This window comes from Pleurodeles waltl, chromosome 6 (assembly GCF_031143425.1).
Source record: "Pleurodeles waltl isolate 20211129_DDA chromosome 6, aPleWal1.hap1.20221129, whole genome shotgun sequence".
Lineage (NCBI taxonomy): Eukaryota > Metazoa > Chordata > Amphibia > Caudata > Salamandridae > Pleurodeles > Pleurodeles waltl.
Genome location: NC_090445.1, coordinates 82,851,724 through 82,869,129, shown reverse-complemented (window position 1 = coordinate 82,869,129; position 17,406 = coordinate 82,851,724). Strand labels below are relative to the sequence as shown.

Sequence of the window (17,406 nt, the reverse complement as noted above, 5' to 3'; positions counted from 1 at the left end):
TTTTCATTTTCTCTGCTGCTGACTCGACACAGGCACCTTTCTCTTTCTCCATCTCTCGCTCTACCCCAGTCTTATGTCCCCATCAGTCTCTCTGGAGCTCACTCTGGTACATACATGCATCTGTCCTCTCAACCTGTCTCTGGGCACATACTTAAATGTCCAGTAGAGAACAGTGTGAACTCTCTCTGTTTCGCGAGGTGGCAGTCAGCCTCCAGAGCCGTGTTCCTAAGGCTGCCGGAATGGCCGAGCGGTGTGAAGTGCCACATTCAAGAGCAATATCTTCCTCAGTCCTGTGATCAAATCCCACTGCTGACATAAAGTAGTTTTCATACCTACTTTAATCATAACACTAGCAGGGATAAGACCTTAAACTCCTCTTTTTGAAAGGATGGGGGGGGGGACAGGACGGACTGGAGCAGACTCCGAGCTCGGTGTAAGCACGGGCGGCTCAGGCTAGGAAAGGGCGCAGGTAAGGCTCGGCCTAGGTCCGCTCCCAGAGGCGCCTCCCAGGGCGGGAAGTGCTGCGTTGTGTGGAGTCCTGTGGGAATCGTGAGGCAAACTGCAGGATGTGTGTGTGTGTAGTTTTAAGCCTCAGCGAAATATCTGAAAAAGGTGAGAGTTAATGTTAAACCCGAAAATGGAGAAGCCTTTAAAAAGCATCACGCCCAACATGGGGCTCAAACCCACAACCCTGAGATTAAGAGTCTCATGCTCTACCGACTGAGCTAGCCGGTCTGCTGTGCCTATGTCATTTCACACACCCTCTGTGTATTCTTCGTGAGGAAGTAGTGTGTGGTTATCCCAGGAGGCCCCTTTTTTCATTTTCTCTGCTGCTGACTCGACACAGGCACCTTTCTCTTTCTCCATCTCTCGCTCTACCCCAGTCTTATGTCCCCATCAGTCTCTCTGGAGCTCACTCTGGTACATACATGCATCTGTCCTCTCAACCTGTCTCTGGGCACATAATTAAATGTCCAGTAGAGAACAGTGTGAACTCTCCCTGTTTCGCGAGGTGGCAGTCAGCATCCAGAAAAGTGTTCCGGACGCTGCCGGAATGGCCGAGTGGTGTAAGGGGCCACTTTCAAGAGCAGTATCTTCCCCAGTCCTGTGAGCAAATCCCGATGCTGACATAAAGTAGTTTTCATACCTACTTTAATCATAACACCAGCGGGGATGAGACCTTAAACTCCTCTTTTTGAAAGGATGAGGGGGGGAAAGGACGGACCGGAGCGGACTCCGAGCTCGCTGTAAGCACGGGCGGCTCAGGCTAGGAAAGAGCGCAGGAAAGGCTCGTCCTAGGACCGCTCCCAGCGGCGCCTCCCAGGGTGGGAAGTGCTGCGTTGTGTGGAGTCCTGTGGGAATCGTGAGGCAAACTGCAGGATGTGTGTGTGTGTAGTTTTAAGCCTCAGCAAAATATCTGAAAAAGGTGAGAGTTAATGTTAAACCCAAAAATGGAGAAGCCTTTAAAAAGCATCACGCCCAACATGGGGCTCAAACACACAAGCCTGATATTAGGAGTCTCATGCTCTACCGACGGAGCTAGCCGGGCTGCTGTGCCTATGTCATTTCACACACCCTCTGTGTGTTCTTTGTGAGGAAGTAGTGTGTGGTTATCCCAGGAGGCCCCTTTGTTTCATTTTCTCTGCTGCTGACTCGACACAGGCACCTTTTTCTGTCTCCATCTCTCGCTCTACCCCAGTCTTATGTCCCCATCAGTCTCTCTGGAGCTCACTCTGGTACATACATGTATTTGTCCTCTCAACCTGTCTCTGGGCACATACTTAAATGTCCAGTAGAGAACAGTGTGAACTCTCCCTGTTTCGCGAGGTGGCAGTCAACCTCCAGAGTGGTGTTCCACAGGCTGCCGGAATGGCCGAGTGGTGTAAGGCGCCACATTCAAGAACAGTATCTTCCCCAGTCCCGTGATCAAATCCCGCTGCCGACATAAAGTAGTTTTCATACCTACTTTAATCATAACACCAGCGGGGATGAGACTTTAAACTTCTCTTTTTGAAAGGATGGGGGGGGACAGGACGGACCGGAGCGGACTCCGAGCTCGCTGTAAGCACTGGTGGCTCAGGCTAGGAAAGTGAGCAGGAAAGGCTCGGCCTAGGACCGCTCCCAGCGGCGCCTCCCAGGGCGGGAAGTGCTGCATTGTGTGGAGTCCTGTGGGAATCGTGAGGCAAACTGCAGGATGTGTGTGTGTGTAGTTTTAAGCCTCAGCGAAATATCTGAAAAAGGTGAGAGTTAATGTTAAACCCGAAAATGGAGAAGCCTTTAAAAAGCATCACGCCCAACGTGGGGCTCCAGCCCACAACCCTGAGATTTGGAGTCTCATGCTCTACCAACTGAGCTAGCCAGGCTGCTGTGCCTATGTCATTTCACACACCCTCTGTGTGTTCTTTGTGAGGAAGTAGTGTGTGGTTATCCCAGGAGGCCCCTTTGTTTCATTTTCTCTGCTGCTGACTCGACACAGGCACCTTTCTCTTTCTCCATCTCTCACTCTACCCCAGTCTTATGTCCTCATCAGTCTCTCTGGAGCTCACTCTGGTACATACATGCATCTGTCCTCTCAACCTGTCTCTGGGCACATACTTAAATGTCCAGTAGAGAACAGTGTGAACTCTCCCTGTTTCGCGAGGTGGCAGTCAGCCTCCAGAGACTTGCTCCGGAGGCTGCCGGAATGGCCGAGCGGTGTAAGGCGCCACATTCAAGAGCAGTATCTTCCCCAGTCCTGTGATTAAATCCCGCTGCCGACATAAAGTAGTTTTCATACCTACTTTAATCATAACACCAGTGGGGATGAGACCTTAAACTCCTCTTTTTGAAAGGATGGGGGGGGGACAGGATGGACTGGAGCGGACTCCGAGCTCGCTGTAAGCACGGGCGGCTCAGGCTAGGAAAGGGCGCAGGAAAGGCTCGGCCTAGGACCACTCCCAGCGGCGACTCCCAGGAGGGGAAGTGCTGCGTTGTGTGGAGTCCTGTGGGAATCGTGAGGCAAACTGCAGGATGTGTGTGTGTGTGTGTAGTTTTAAGCCTCAGCGAAATATCTGAAAAAGGTGAGAGTTAATGTTAAACTCGAAAATGGAGAAGCCTTTAAAAAGCATCACTCCCAACGTGGGGTTCAAAACCACAACCCTGAGATTAAGAGACTCATGCTCTACCGACTGAGCTAGCCAGGCTGCTGGGCCTATGTCATTTCACACACCCTCTGTGTGTTCTTTGTGAGGAAGTAATGTGTGGTTATCCCAGGAGGCCCCTTTGTTTCATTTTCTCTGCTGCTGACTCGACACAGGCACCTTTCTCTTTCTCCATCTCTCGCTCTACCCCAGTCTTATGTCCCCATCAGTCTCTCTGGAGCTCACTCTGGTACATACATGCATCTGTCCTCCCAATCTTTCTCTGGGCACATACTTAAATGGCCAGTAGAGAACAGTGTGAACTCTCCCTGTCTTGCGAGGTGGCAGTCAGCCTCCAGAGCCGTGTTCCGGAGGCTGCCGTAATGGCCGAGCGGTGTAAGGCACCACATTTAAGAGCAGTATCTTCCCCAATCCCGTGATCAAATCCCGCTGCTGACATAAAGTAGTTTTCATGTCTACTTAATTCATAACACCAGCGGGGATGAGACCTCAAACTCCTCCTTTTTGAAAGGATGGGAGGGGGGGGGGTGGCAGGACGGACCGGACCGGACTCCGAGCTCGCTGTAAGCACGGGCGGCTCAGGCTAGGAAAGGGCGCAGGAAAGGCTCGGCCTAGGACCGCTCCAAGCGGCGCCTCCCAGGGCGGGAAGTGCTGCGTTGTGTGGAGTCCTGTGGGAATCGTGAGGCAAACTGCAGGATGTGTGTGTGTGTGTAGATTCAAGTATCAGCGAAATATCTGAAAAAGGTGAGAGTTAAAGTTAAACCCGAAAATGGAGAAGCCTTTGAAAAGCATCACCCCCAACGTGGGGCTTGAACCCACACCCCTGAGGTTAAGAGTCTCATGCTCTACTGACTGAGCTAGCCGGGGTGCTGTGCCTATGTCATTTCACACACCCTCTGTGTGTTCTTTGTGAGGAAGTAGTGTGTGGTTATCCCAGGAGGCCCCTTTGTTTCATTTTCTCTGCTGCTGACTCGACACAGGCACCTTTCTCTTTCTCCATCTCTCGCTCTACCCCAGTCTTATGTCCCCATCAGTCTCTCTGGAGCTCACTCTGGTACATACATTCATCTGTCCTCTCAACCTTTCTCAGAGCACATACTTAAATGTCCAGTAGAGAACAGTGTGAACTCTCCCTGTTTCGCGAGGTGGCAGTCAGCCTCCAGAGCCGTGTTTCGGAGGCTGCCGGAATGGCTGAGCGGTGTAAGGCGCCACATTCAAGAGCAGTATCTTCCCCAGTCCCGTGATCAAATAGCGCTGCTGACGTAAAGTAGTTTTCATACCTACTTTAATCATAACACCAGGGGGGATGAGACCTTAAACTCCTCTTTTTGAAAGGATGTGGGGGGACAGGACGGACTGCAGCGGACTCCGAGCTCGCTGTAAGCACGGGCGGCTCAGGCTAGGAAAGGGCGCTGGAAAGGCTCGGCCTAGGACCGCTCCCAGCGCGCCTCCCAGGGAGGGAAGTGCTGCGTTGTGTGGAGTCCTGTGGGAATCGTGAGGCAAACTGCAGGATGTGTGTGTATGTGTAGTTTTAAGCCTCAGCGAAATATCTGAAAAAGGTGAGAGTTAATGTTAAACCCGAAAATGGAGAAGCCTTTAAAAAGCATCACGCCCAATGTGGGGCTCAAACCCACAACCCTGAGATTAAGAGTCTCATGCTCTACCAACTGAGCTAGCCAGGCTGCTGTGCCTATTTCGTTTCACACACCCTCTGTGTGTTCTTTGTGAGGAAGTAGTGTGTGGTTATCCCAGGAGGCCCCTTTGTTTCATTTTCTCTGCTGCTGATTCGACACAGGCACCTTTCTCTTTCTCCATCTCTCGCTCTACCCCAGTCTTATGTCCCCATCAGTCTCTCTGGAGCTCACTCTGGTATATACATGCATCTGTCATCTCAACCTGTCTCTGGGCACATACTTAAATGTCCAGTAGAGAACAGTGTGAACTCTCCCTGTTTCGCGAGGTGGCAGTCAGCCTCCAGAGGCGTGTTCCGGAGGCTGCCGGAATGGCCGAGCGGTGTAAGGCGCCACATTCAAGAGCAGTATCTTGCCCAGTTCTGTGATCAAATCCTGCTGCCGACATAAAGTAGTTTTAATACCTACTTCAATCATAACACCAGCGGGGATGAGACCTTAAACTCCTCTTTTTGAAAGGATGGGGGGGGGACAGAACGGACCAGAGAGGACTCCGAGCTCGCTGTAAGCACGGGCGGCTCAGGCTAGGAAAGGGCGCAGGAAAGGCTCGGCCTAGGACCGCTTCCAGTGGCGCCTCCCATGGCGGGAAGTGCTGCGTTGTGTGGAGTCCTGTGGGAATCGTGAGGCAAACTGCAGGATGTTTGTGTGTGTAGTTTTAAGCCTCAGCGAAATATCTGAAAAAGGTGAGAGTTAATGTTAAACCCGAAAAAGGAGAAGCCTTTAAAAAGCATCACGGCCAAAATGGGGCTCGAACCCACAACCCTGAGATTAAGAGTCTCATGCGCCACCCACTGAGCTAGCCGGGCTGCTGTGCCTATATCATTTCACACACCCTGTGTGTGTTCTTTGTGAGGAAGTAGTGTGTGGTTATCCCAGGAGGCCCCTTTGTTTCATTTTCTCTGCTGCTGACTCGACACAGGCACCTTTCTCTTTCTCCATCTTTCGCTCTACCCCAGTCTTATGTCCCCATCAGTCTCTCTGGAGCTCAATCTGGTACATACATGCATCTGTCCTCTCAACCTGTCTCTGGGCACATACTTAAATGTCCAGTAGAGAACAGTGTGAACTCTCCCTGTTTCGAGAGGGGGCAGTCAGCCTCCAGACCGGTGTTCAGGAGGCTGCTGGAATGGCCGAGCGGTGTAAGGTGCCACATTCAAGAGCAGTATCTTCCCCAGTTCTGTGATCAAATCCCGCTGCTGACATAAAGTAGTTTTCATACCTACTTTAATCATAACACCAGCGGGGATGAGACCTTAAACTATTCTTTTTGAAAGGATGGGGGGGGGACAGGACGGACCGGAGCGGACTCCGAGCTCGCTGTAAGCACGGGTGGCTCAGGCTAGGAAAGGGCGCAGGAAAGGATCGGCCTAGGACTGCTCCCAGAGGCGCCTCCCAGGGTAGGAAGTGCTGCGTTGTGTGGAGTCCTGTGGGAATCGTGAGGCAAACTGCAGGATGTGTGTGTGTGTAGCTTTAAGCCTCAGCGAAATATCTGAAAAGGTGAGAGTTAATGTTAAACCCGAAAATGGAAAAGCCTTTAAAAAGCATAACGCCTAACATGGTGTTTGAACCCACGACCCTGAGATTAAGAGTCTCATGCTCTACTGACTGAGCTAGCCAGGCTGCTGTGACTATGACATTTCACACTCCCTCTGTGTGTTCTTTGTGAGGAAGTAGTGTTTGGTTATCCCAGGAGGCCCCTTTGTTTCATTTTCTCTGCTGCTGACTCGACACAGGCACCTTTCTCTTTCTCCATCTGTCGCTCTACCCCAGTCTTATGTCCCCATCAGTCTCTCTGGAGCTCACTCTGGTACATACATGCATCTGTCCTCTCAACCTGTCTCTGGGCACATGCTTAAATGTCCAGTAGAGAAGAGTGTGAACTCTCCCTGTTTCGCGAGGTGGCAGTCAGCCTCCAGAGCCGTGTTCCGGAGGCTGCCGGAATGGCCGAGTGGTGTAAGGTGCTACATTTAAGAGCAGTGTCTTCCCCAGTCCTGTGGTCAAATCCCGCTGCTGACATAAAGTAGTTTTCATACCTACTTTAATCATAACACCAGCGGGGATGAGACCTTAAACTCCTCTTTTTGAAAGGATGGGGGGGGACAGAACGGACCGGAGCGGACTCCGAGCTCGCTGTAAGCGCGGGCGGCTCAGGCTAGGAAAGGGCACAGGCACCTCCCAGGGCGGGAAGTTCTGCGTTGTGTGGAGTCCTGTGGTAATTGTGAGGCAAACTGCAGGATGTGTGTGTGTGTGTAGTTTTAAGCCTCAGCGAAATATCTGAAAAAGGTGAGAGTTAATGTTATACCCGACAATGGAGAAGCCTTTAAAAAGCATCACGCCCAACGTGGGCTTGAACCCACGACCCTGAGATTAAGAGTCTCATGCTCTACCGACTGAGCTAGCCGGGCTGCTGTACCTATGTCATTTCACACACCCTCTGTGTGTTCTTTGTGAGGAAGTAGTGTGTGGTTATCCTAGGAGGCCCCTTTGTTTCATTTTCTCTGCTGCTGACTCGACACAGGCACCTTTCTCTTTCTCCATCTCTCGCTCTACCCCAGTCTTATGTCCTCATCAGTCTCTCTGGAGCTCACTCTGGTACATACATGCATCTGTCCTTTCAACCTGTCTCTGGGCACATGCTTAAATGTCCAGTAGAGAAGAGTGTGAACTCTCCCTGTTTTGCGAGGTGGCAGTCAGCCTCGAGAGCCGTGTTCCAGAGGCTGCCGGAATGGCCGAGCGGTGTAAGGCGCCACATTCAAGAGCAGTATCTTCCCCAGTCCTGTGGTCAAATCCCACTGCTGACATAAAGTAGTTTTCATCCCTACTTTAATCATAACACCAGCGGGGATTAGACCTTAAACTCCTCTTTTTGAAAGGATGGGGGGGGACAGGACGGACCGGAGCGGACTCTGAGCTCGCTGTAAGCACGGGCGGCTCAGGCTAGGAAAGGGCGCAGGAAAGGGTCGGCCTAGGACCGCTCCCAGCGGCGCCTCCCAGGGAGGGAAGTGCTGCGTTGTGTGGAGTCCTGTGGGAATCGTGAGGCAAACTGCAGGATGTGTGTGTGTGTAGTTTTTAGCCTCAGCAAAATATCTGAAAAAGGTGAGAGTTAATGTTAAACCCGAAAATGGAGAAGCCTTTAAAAAGCATCATGCCCAACATGGGGCTTGAACCCACGACCCTGAGATTAAGAATCTCATGCTCTACCGACTGAGCTAGCCGGGCTGCTGTTCCTATGTCATTTCACACACCCTCTGTGTGTTCTTTGTGAGGAAGTAGTGTGTGGTTATCCCAGGAGGCCCCTTTGTTTCATTTTCTCTGCTGCTGACTCGACACAGGCACCTTTCTCTTTCTCCATCTCTCGCTCTACCCCAGTCTTATGTCCTCATCAGTCTCTCTGTAGCTCACTCTGGTACATACATGCATCTGTCCTCTCAACCTGTCTCTGGGCACATACTTAAATGTCCAGTAGAGAACAGTGTGAACTCTCCCTGTTTCGCGAGGTGGCAGTCAGCCTCCAGAGCTGTTTTCCGGAGGCTGCCGGAATGGCTGAGCGGTGTAAGGTGCCACATTCAAAAGCAGTATCTTCCCCAGTCCTGTGATCAAATCCTGCTGCAGACATAAAGTAGTTTTCATACCTACTTTAATCATAACACCAGCCGGGATGAGACCGTAAAACTCCTCATTTTGAAAGGATGGAGGTGGACAGGACGGACCGGAGTGGACTCCGAGCTCGCTGTAAGCACGGGCGGCTCAGGCTAGAAAAGGGCGCAGGAAAGGCTCGGCCTAGGACCGCTCCCAGCGGCGCCTCCCAGGGCGGGAAGTGCTGCGTTGTGTGGAGTGCTGTGGGATTCGTGAGGCAAACTGCAGGATGTGTGTGTGTGTAGTTTTAAGCCTCAGCAAAATATCTGAAAAAGGTGAGAGTTAATGTTAAACCCGAAAATGGAGAAGCCTTTAAAAAGCATCACACCCAACATGGGGCTCAAACCCACGACCCTGAGATTAAGAGTCTCATGCTCTACCGATTGAGCTAGCCGGGCTGCTGAGCCTATGTCATTTCACACACCCTCTGTGTGTTCTTTGTGAGGAAGTAGTGTGTGGTTATTGTAGGAAAGTACCATCTTGCCTGGCATGTTACCCCCATTTTTCACTGTATATATGTTGTTTTAGTTGTATGTGTCACTGGGACCCTGGTAACCCAGGGCCCCAGTGCTCATAAGTGTGCCTGAATGTGTTACCTGTGTAGTGACTAACTGTCTCACTGAGGCTCTGCTAATCAGAACCTCAGTGGTTATGCTCTCTCATTTCTTTCCAAATTGTCACTGACAGGCTAGTGACCATTTTTACCAATTTACATTGGCTTACTGGAACACCCTTATAATTCCCTAGTATATGGTACGGAGGTACCCAGGGTATTGGGGTTCCAGGAGATCCCTATGGGCTGCAGCATTTCTTTTGCCACCCATAGGGAGCTCAGACAATTCTTACACAGGCCTGCCACTGCAGCCTGAGTGAAATAACGTCCACGTTATTTCACAGCCATTTTACACTGCACTTAAGTAACTTATAAGTCACCTATATGTCTAACCTTTACCTGGTAAAGGTTAGGTGCAAAGTTACTTAGTGTGAGGGCACCCTGGCACTAGCCAAGGTGCCCCCACATTGTTCAGAGCCAATTCCCTGAACTTTGTGAGTGCGGGGACACCATTACACGCGTGCACTACATATAGGTCACTACCTATATGTAGCTTCACCATGGTAACTCCAAATATGGCCATGTAACATGTCTATGATCATGGAATTGCCCCCTCTATGCCATCCTGGCATTGTTGGTACAATTCCATGATCCCAGTGGTCTGTAGCACAGACCCTGGTACTGCCAGACTGCCCTTCCTGGGGTTTCACTGCAGCTGCTGCTGCTGCCAACCCCTCAGACAGGCAGCTGCCCTCCTGGGGTCCAGCCAGGCCTGGCCCAGGATGGCAGAACAAAGAACTTCCTCTGAGAGAGGGTGTGACACCCTCTCCCTTTGGAAAATGGTGTGAAGGCAGGGGAGGAGTAGCCTCCCCCAGCCTCTGGAAATGCTTTGTTGGTCACATATGTGCCCAATTCTGCATAAGCCAGTCTACACCGGTTCAGGGACCCCTTAGCCCCTGCTCTGGCGCGAAACTGGACAAAGGAAAGGGGAGTGACCACTCCCCTGACCTGCACCTCCCCTGGGAGGTGTCCAGAGCTCCTCCAGTGTGCTCCAGACCTCTGCCATCTTGGAAACAGAGGTGCTGCTGGCACACTGGACTGCTCTGAGTGGCCAGTGCCACCAGGTGACGTCAGAGACTCCTTGTGATAGGCTCCTTCAGGTGTTAGTAGCCTTTCCTCTCTCCTAGGTAGCCAAACCCTCTTTTCTGGCTATTTAGGGTCTCTGTCTCTGGGGAAACTTCAGATAACGAATGCATGAGCTCAGCCGAGTTCCTCTGCATCTCTCTCTTCACCTTCTGATAAGGAAACGACCGCTGACCGCGCTGGAAGCCTGCAAACCTGCAACATAGTAGCAAAGACGACTACTGCAACTCTGTAACGCTGATCCTGCCGCCTTCTCGACTGTTTTCCTGCTTGTGCATGCTGTGGGGGTAGTCTGCCTCCTCTCTGCACCAGAAGCTCCGAAGAAATCTCCCGTGGGTCGACGGAATCTTCCCCCTGCAACCGCAGGCACCAAAAAGCTGCATTACCGGTCCCTTGGGTCTCCTCTCAGCACGACGAGCGAGGTCCCTCGAATCCAGCGACGCTGTCCAAGTGACCCCCACAGTCCAGTGACTCTTCAGCCCAAGTTTGGTGGAGGTAAGTCCTTGCCTCACCTCGCTGGGCTGCATTGCTGGGAACCGCGACTTTGCAGCTACTCCGGCCCCTGTGCACTTCCGGCGGAAATCCTTTGTGCACAGCCAAGCCTGGATCCACGGCACTCTAACCTGCATTGCACGACTTTCTAAGTTGGTCTCCGGCGACGTGGGACTCCTTTGTGCAACTTTGGCGAGTACCGTTTCACGCATCCTCGTAGTGCCTGTTTCTGGCACTTCTCCGGGTGCTACCTGCTTCAGTGAGGGCTCTTTGTCTTGCTCGACGTCCCCTCTCTCTGCAGGTCCAATTTGCGACCTCCTGGTCCCTCCTGGGCCCCAGCAGCGTCCAAAAACGCCAAACGCACGATTTGCGTGTAGCAAGGCTTGTTGGCGTCTTTCCGGCGGGAAAACACTTCTGCACGACTCTCCTAGGCGAGATGGATCCGTCCACCAAAGGGGAAGTCTCTAGCCCTTTTCGTTCCTGCAGAAACCTCAGTTTCTTCTGTCCAGTCAAAGCTTCTTTGCACCCGCAGCTGGCATTTCCTGGGCATCTGCCCATCTCCGACTTGCTTGTGACTTTTGGACTTGGTCCCCTTGTTCCACAGGTACCCTAGATTGGAAATCCACAGTTGTTGCATTGCTGGTTTGTGTCTTTCCTGCATTATTCCTCTAACACGACTCTTTTGTCCTTAGGGGAACTTTAGTGCACTCTGCACTCACTTTTCAGGGTCTTGGGGAGGGTTATTTTTCTAACTCTCACTATTTTCTAATAGTCCCAGCGACCCTCTACAAGGTCACATAGGTTTGGGGTCCATTCGTGGTTCACATTCCACTTTTGGAGTATATGGTTTGTGTTGCCCCTATCCCTATGTTTCCCCATTGCATCCTATTGTAACTATACATTGTTTGCACTGTTTTCTAAGACTATACTGCATATTTTTGCTATTGTGTATATATATCTTGTGTATATTTCCTATCCTCTCACTGAGGGTACACTCTAAGATACTTTGGCATATTGTCATAAAAATAAAGTACCTTTATTTTTAGTATAACTGTGTATTGTGTTTTCTTATGATATTGTGCATATGACACTAAGTGGTACTGTAGTAGCTTCACACGTCTCCTAGTTCAGCCTAAGCTGCTCTGCTAAGCTACCATTATCTATCAGCCTAAGCTGCTAGACACCCTATACACTAATAAGGGATAACTGGGCCTGGTGCAAGGTGCAAGTACCCCTTGGTACTCACTACAAGCCAGTCCAGCCTCCTACAGTTATTTCAGGAGGCCCCTTTGTTTCATTTTCTCTGCTGCTGACTTGACACAGGCACCTTTCTCTTTCTCCATCTCTCGCTCTATCCCAGTCTTATGTCCCCATCAGTCTCTCTTGAGCTCACTCTGGTACATACATGCATCTGTCCTCTCAACCTGTCTCTGGGCACATACTTAAATGTCCAGTATAGAACAGTGTGAACTCTCCCTGTTTCACGAGGTGGCAGTCAGCCTCCAGAACTGTGTTCTGGAGGCTGCCGGAATGGTCGAGTGGTGTAAGGCGCCACATTCAAGAGCAGTATCTTCCTCAGTCCCGTGGTCAAATCCCGCTGCTGACATAAAGTAGTTTTCATACCTACTTTAATCATAACACCAGCGGGGATGAGACCTTAAACTCCTCTTTTTGAAAGGACGGGGGGGGGGGACAGGACGGACCGGAGCGGACTCCGAGCTCGCTGTAAGCACGGGCGGCTCAGGCTAGGAAAGGGCGCAGGAAAGGCTCGGCCTAGGACCGCTCCCAGCGGCGCCTCCCAGGGCGGGAAGTGCTGCGTTGTGTGCAGTCCTGTGGGAATCGTGAGGCAAACTGCAGGATGTGTGTGTGTGTAGTTTTAAGCCTCAGCGAAATATCTGAAAAAGGTGAGAGTTAATGTTAAACCGAAAATGGAGAAGCCTTTAAAAAGCATCACGCCCAACGTGGGGCTTGAACCCACAACCCTGAGATTAAGAGTCTCATGTGCTACCGACTGAGCTAGCCGGGCTGCTGTGCCTGTCTTATTTTACACACCCTCTGTGTGTTCTTTGTGAGGCAGTAGTGTGTGGTTATCCCAGGAGGCCCCTTTGTTTCATTTTCTCTGCTGCTGACTCGACACAGGCACCTTTCTCTTTCTCCATCTCTCGCTCTACCCCAGTCTTATATCCCCATCAGTCTTTCTGGAGCTCACTCTGGTACATACATGCATCTGTCCTCTCAACCTGTCTCTGGGCACATGCTTAAATGTCCAGTAGAGAACAGTGTGAACTCTCCCTGTTTCGCGAGGTGGCAGTCAGCCTCCAGAGCCGTGTTCCGGAGGCTGCCGGAATGGACGAGCGGTGTAAGGTGCCACATTCAAGAGCAGTATCTTCCCCAGTCCTATGGTCAAATCCAGCTGCTGACATAAAGTAGTTTTCATACCTACTTTAATCATAACACCAGCGGAGATGAGACCTTAAACTCCTCTTTTTGAAAGGATGGGGGGGGACAGGACGGACCAGAGCGGACTCCGAGATCGCTGTAAGCACGGGCGGCTCAGGCTAGGAAAGGGCGCAGGAAAGGCTCGGCCTAGGACTGCTGCCAGCGGCGCCTCCCAGGGTGGGAAGTTGTTCGTTGTGTGGAGTCCTGTGGGAATCGTGAGGCAAACTGCAGGATGTGTGTGTGTGTGTGTAGTTTTAAGCCTCAGTGAAATATCTGAAAAAGGTGAGAGTTAATGTTAAACCCGAAAATGGAGAAGCCTTTAAAAAGCATCACGGCCAACGTGGGGCTCGAACCCACAACCCTGAGATTAAGAGTCTCATGCTCTACAGGATGAGCTAGCCGGGCTGCTTAGCCTATAATTTCACACACCCTCTGTGTGTTCTTTGTGAGGAAGTAGTGTGTGGTTATCCAAGGAGGCCCCTTTGTTTCATTTTCTCTGCTGCTGACTCGACACAGGCACCTTTCTCTTTCTCCATCTCTCACTCTACCCCAGTCTTATGTCCCCATCAGTCTCTCTGGAGCTCACTCTGATACATACATGCATCTGTCCTCTCAACCTGTCTCTGGGCACATACTTAAATGTCCAGTAGAGAACAGTGTGAACTCTCCCTGTTTCGCGAGGGGGCAGTCAGCCTCCAGAGCTGTGTTCCGGAGGCTGCCGGATTGGCCGAGCGGTGTAAGGCGCCACATTCAAGAGCAGTATCTTCCCCAGTCCCGTAATTAAATCCAGCTGCCGACATAAAGTAGTTTTCATACCTACTTTAATCATAACACCAGCGGGGATGAGACCTTAAACTCTTCTTTTTGAAAGGATGGGGGGGGACAGGACGGACCGGAGCGGACTCCGAGCTCGCTGTAAGCACGGGCGGCTCAGGCTAGGGAAGGGCGCAGGAAAGGCTCGGCCTAGGACTGCTCCCAGCGGCGCCTCCCAGGGCGGGAAGTGCAGCGTTGTGTGGAGTCCTGTGGGAATCGTGAGGCAAACTGCAGGATGTGTGTGTGTGTAGTTTTAAGCCTCAGCGAAATATCTGAAAAAGGTGAGAGTTAATGTTAAACCCGAAAATGGAGAAGCCTTTAAAAAGCATCGCGCCCAACCCCACGACCCTGAGATTAAGAGTCTCATGCGCTACCGACTGAGCTAGCCGGGCTGCTGTGTCTTTGTCATTTCACACACCCTCTGTGTGTTCTTTGTGAGGAAGTAGTGTGTGGTTATCCCAGAAGGCCCCTTTGTTTCATTTTCTCTGCTGCTGACTCGACACAGGCACCTTTCTCTTTCTCCATCTCTCGCTTTACCCCAGTCTTATGTCCTCACCAGTCTCTCTGGAGCTCACTCTGGTACATACATGCATCTGTCCTCTCAACCTGTCTCTGGGCACATACTTAAATGTCCAGTAGAGAACAGTGTGAACTCTCCCTGTTTCGCGAGGTGGCAGTCAGCCTCCAGAGCTCTTTTTCGGAGGCTGCCGGAATGGCTGAGCGGTGTAAGGTGCCACATTCAAGAGCAGTATCTTCCCCAGTCCTGTGATCAAATCCCGCTACTGACATAAAGTAGTTTTCATACCTACTTTAATCATAACACCAGCGGGGATGAGACCGTAAAACTCCTCTTTTTGAAAGGATGGGGGTGGACAGGACGGACCGGAGCGGACTCCGAGCTCGCTGTAAGCACGGGCGGCTCAGGCTAGGAAAGGGCGCAGGAAAGGCTCGGCCTAGGACCGCTCCCAGCGGCGCCTCCCAGGGCGGGAAGTTCTGGGTTGTGTGGAGTCCTGTGGGAATCGTGAGGCAAACTGCAGGATGTGTGTGTGTGTAGTTTTAAGCCTCAGCGAAATATCTGAAAAAGGTGAGAGTTAATGTTAAACCCGAAAATGGAAAAGCCTTTAAAAAGCATAACGCCCAACGTGGGGTTCAAACCCACAACCCTGAAATTAAGAGTCTTATGCTCTACCGACTGAGCTAGCTGGGCTGCTGTGCCTATGACATTTCACACACCCTCTGTGTGTTCTTTGTGAGGAAGTAGTGTGTGGTTATCCCAGGAGGCCCCTTTGTTTCATTTTCTCTGCTGCTGACTCGACACAGGCACCTTTCTCTTCTCCATCTCTCGCTCTACCCCAGTCTTATGTCCCCATCAGTCTTTCTGGAGCTCACTCTGGTACATACATGCATCTGTCCTCTCAACCTGTCTCTGGGCACATGCTTAAATGTCCAGTAGAGAACAGTGTGAACTCTCCCTGTTTCGCGAGGTGTCAGTCAGCCTCCAGAGTCTTGCTCCGGAGGCTGCCGGAATGACTAAGCGGTGTAAGGTGCCACATTCAAGAGCAGTATCTTCCCCAGTCCTGTGATCAAATCCCCCTACCGACATAAAGTAGTTTTCATACCTATTTTAATCATAACACCAGCGGGGATGAGACCGTAAAACTCCTCTTTTTGAAAGGATGGGGGTGGACAGGACGGACCGGAGCGGACTCAGAGCTCGCTGTAAGCACGGGCGGCTCAGGCTAGGAAAGGGCGCAGGAAAGGCTCGGCCTAGGACCGCTCCCAGCGGCGCCTCCCAGGGCGGGAAGTGCTGGGTTGTGTGGAGTCCTGTGGGAATCGTGAGGCAAACTGCAGGATGTGTGTGTGTGTGTAGCTTTAAGCCTCAGCGAAATATCTGAAAAAGGTGAGAGTTAATGTTAAACCCGAAAATGGAAAAGCCTTTAAAAAGCATCACGCCCAACGTGGGGTTCGAACCCACGACCCTGAGATTAAGAGTCTCATGCTCTACCGACTGAGCTAGCCGGGCTGCTGTGCCTATGAAATTTCACACACCCTCTGTGTGTTCTTTGTGAGGAAGTAGTGTGTGGTTATCCCAGGAGGCCCCTTTGTTTCATTTTCTCTGCTGCTGACTCGACACAGGCACCTTTCTCTTTCTCCATCTCTCGCTCTACCCCAGTCTTATGTCCCCATCAGTCTCTCTGGAGCTCACTCTGGTACATACATGCATCTGTCCTCTCAACCTGTCTCTGGGCACATGCTTAAATGTCCAGTAGCGAAGAGTGTGAACTCTCCCTGTTTCGCGAGGTGGCAGTCAGCCTCCAGAGCCGTGTTCCAGAGGCTGCCGGAATGGCCGAGTGGTGTAAGGTGCTACATTTAAGAGCAGTATCTTCCCCAGTCCTGTGGTCAAATCCCGCTGCTGACATAAAGTAGTTTTCATACCTACTTTAATCATAACACCAGCGGAGATGAGACCTTAAACTCCTCTTTTTGAAAGGATGGGGGGGGGGACAGAACGGACCGGAGCGGACTCCGAGCTCGCTCTAAGCGCGGGCGGCTCAGGCTAGGAAAGGGTGCAGGAAAGGCTCGGCCTAGGACCGCTCCCAGCGGCACCTCCCAGGGCGGGAAGTTCTGCGTTGTGTGGAGTCCTGTGGGAATTGTGAGGCAAACTGCAGGATGTGTGTGTGTGTGTGTAGTTTTAAGCCTCAGCAAAATATCTGAAAAAGGTGAGAGTTAATGTTATACCCGACAATGGAGAAGCCTTTAAAAAGCATCATGCCCAACGTGGGCTTGAACCCACGACCCTGAGATTAAGAGTCTCATGCTCTACTGACTGAGCTAGCCGAGCTGCTGTAACAATGTTATTTCACACACCCTCTGTGTGTTCTTTGTGAGGAAGTAGTGTGTGGTTATCCTAGGAGGCCCCTTTGTTTCATTTTCTCTGCTGCTGACTCGACACAGGCACCTTTCTCTTTCACCATCTCTCGCTCTACCCCAGTCTTATGTCCTCATCAGTCTCTCTGGAGCTCACTCTGGTACATACATGCATCTGTCCTTTCAACCTGTCTCTGGGCACATGCTTAAATGTCCAGTAGAGAAGAGTGTGAACTCTCCCTGTTTCACGAGGTGGCAGTCAGCCTCGAGAGCCGTGCTCCGGAGGCTGCCGGAATGACTGAGCGGTGTATGGCGCCACATTCAAGATCAGTATCTTCCCCAGTCCTGTGATCAAATCCAGCTGCTGACATAAAGTAGTTTTCATACCTACTTTTATCATAACACCAGCAGGGATGAGACCTTAAACTCCTCTTTTTGAAAGGATGGGGGTGGGGACAGGACGGACCGGAGCGGACTCCGAGCTCGCTGTAAGCACGGGCGGCTCAGGCTAGGAAAGGGCGCTGGAAAGGCTCGGCCTAGGACCGCTCCCAGCGGCGCCTCCCAGGGCGGGAAGTGCTGCGTTGTGTGGAATCCTTTGGGATCGTGAGGCAAACTGCAGGATGTGTGTGTG

At 51.5% G+C, this 17,406-nt stretch overlaps 2 non-coding genes across 2 annotated transcripts; both read right to left on the bottom strand.

Moving 5' to 3' along the window:
- Positions 1–7,977: 7,977 nt before the first annotated feature.
- On the bottom strand, positions 7,978–8,050 carry TRNAK-CUU (transfer RNA lysine (anticodon CUU)). The gene has a single exon. It is a non-coding gene; the product is annotated as a tRNA-Lys (tRNA).
- Positions 8,051–15,857: 7,807 nt separating this feature from the next.
- TRNAK-CUU (transfer RNA lysine (anticodon CUU)) lies at positions 15,858–15,930 on the bottom strand. Its single transcript has one exon. It is a non-coding gene; the product is annotated as a tRNA-Lys (tRNA).
- Positions 15,931–17,406: the final 1,476 nt, after the last annotated feature.